This window comes from Danio aesculapii, chromosome 10 (assembly GCF_903798145.1).
Source record: "Danio aesculapii chromosome 10, fDanAes4.1, whole genome shotgun sequence".
Lineage (NCBI taxonomy): Eukaryota > Metazoa > Chordata > Actinopteri > Cypriniformes > Danionidae > Danio > Danio aesculapii.
The window spans coordinates 6,246,844-6,248,954 of record NC_079444.1 but is presented as its reverse complement, the minus strand read 5'-3'; positions in this window follow the sequence as shown (position 1 = coordinate 6,248,954).

Here is a 2,111-nt window from a genome sequence, read left to right as displayed (position 1 = left end):
GCAGCGGCTCTGGCAGCTCTGGCAGTACTGGCGGCAGTGGCTCTGGCGGCAGTGCCAGTGGCTCTGGCAGTACTGACGGCAGTGGCTCTGGCAGCTCTGGTGGCGGCATCGGCTCTTGCAGCGGCTCTGGCAGCGGCTCTGGCAGCTCTGGCGGTAACTGAGGATCTGGCAGCTCTGGAGGTGACTGAGGATCTGGCAGCTCTGGAGGATTTGGCAGCTCTGGCAGTGACTGAGGATCTGGCAGCTTTGGAGGATCTGACAGCTCTGGAGGATCTGGCAGCTCTGGAAATGACTGAGGATGTGGCAGCTCTGGAGGATCTGGCAGCTCTGGCAGTACTGGCGGCAGTGGCTCTGGCAGCGGTTTTGGCAGCTCTGGCGGCAGTGGCTCAGGCAGTGGCACTGGCAGTAGTGGCTCTGGCGATGGACTTTTAGGAACTTGAACTGGAACTACGGCAGGAACAAAGGCAGGAACAGACTCGGAACAGGAACCCATCTTGTGAGCCGGAGAACTGAAAGCGGCCATCTTGTGAGCTGGAGGACTAGAAGCGGCCATCTTGTGAGCTGGAGGACTAGAAGCGGCCATGTTGTGAGCAAGAGGACTGGAAGCAGCCATCTTGTGAGCTGGAGGATGTACCGTAGACTGCAGAGATGGTGATGCCAGCATTAATGTTTCAGTGGGGTGTAAAGAGGGACAGACATCCACATCTGCACTCATCAGACATCCACATCTACACTCCTCAGACATCCACATCTACACTCCTCAGACATTCACTTCTACACTCCTCAGACATCCACATCTGCAGTCCTCAGACATCCTCATCTACACTCATCAGACATCTACATCTACACTCATCAGACACCAACATCTACACTCATCAGACATCCCCATCTACACTCATTAGACGTCCACTTCTGCACTCATCAGACATCCACATCTACACTCATTAGACATCCACATCTACACTCATCAGACGTCAACTTCTGCACTCATCAGACATCCACATCTACACTCATCAGACATCCACATATGCACTCTTCAGACATCCACAACTACACTCATCAGACATCCACATCTACACTCCTCGGCCATCCACATCCACACTCATCAGACATCTACACTCATCAGACATCCACATCTACACTCATCAGACGTCTACTTCTACACTCCTCGGACATCCACATCTGCACTCCTCAGACACCCACATCTACACTCATCTGACAACCACATATGCACTCCACAGACATCCACATCTGCACTCATCAGACATCTACACTCATCAGACATCTACATCTACACTCATCAGACATCAACATCTACACTCATTAGACATCCACATCTACACTCCTCAGACATCCACATCTGCACTCATCAGACATCCACATCTACACTCATCAGACATCCACATATGCATTCCTCAGACATCCACATCTGCACTCATCAGACATTAACATCTACACTCATCAGACATCCACATCTACACTCCTCGGACATCCACATCTGCACTCCTCAGACATCCACACTCATCAGACATCCACATATGCACTCCTCAGACATCCACATCTGCACACATCAGACATCCACATTTACACTCCTCAGACATCCATATCTACACTCCTCAGATATCCACATATACACTCCTCAGACATCCACATCTACAATCCTCAGACATCCACATCTGCACTCCTCGGACATCCACATCTGCACTCCTCAGACATCCACTTCTACACTCATCTGACATCCACATTTGCACTCCTCAGACATCCACATCTACACTCATCAAACATCCACATCTAAAATCCTCAGACATCCACATCTGCACACCTTAGACATCCACATCTGCACTCATCAGACATCTACGTCTAAACTCATCAGACATCCACATCTATACTCATCAGACGTCAACATCTACACTCATCAGACATCCACATATGCACTCATCAGACATCCACATCTACACTCCTCAGACATCCACATCTGCACTCATCAGACATTCACATCTACACTCATCAGACATCCACATCCACACTCCTCAGACATCCACATCTGCACTCATCAGACATCCACATCTGCACTCCTCAGACATCCACATCTGCACTCATCAGACATCCAC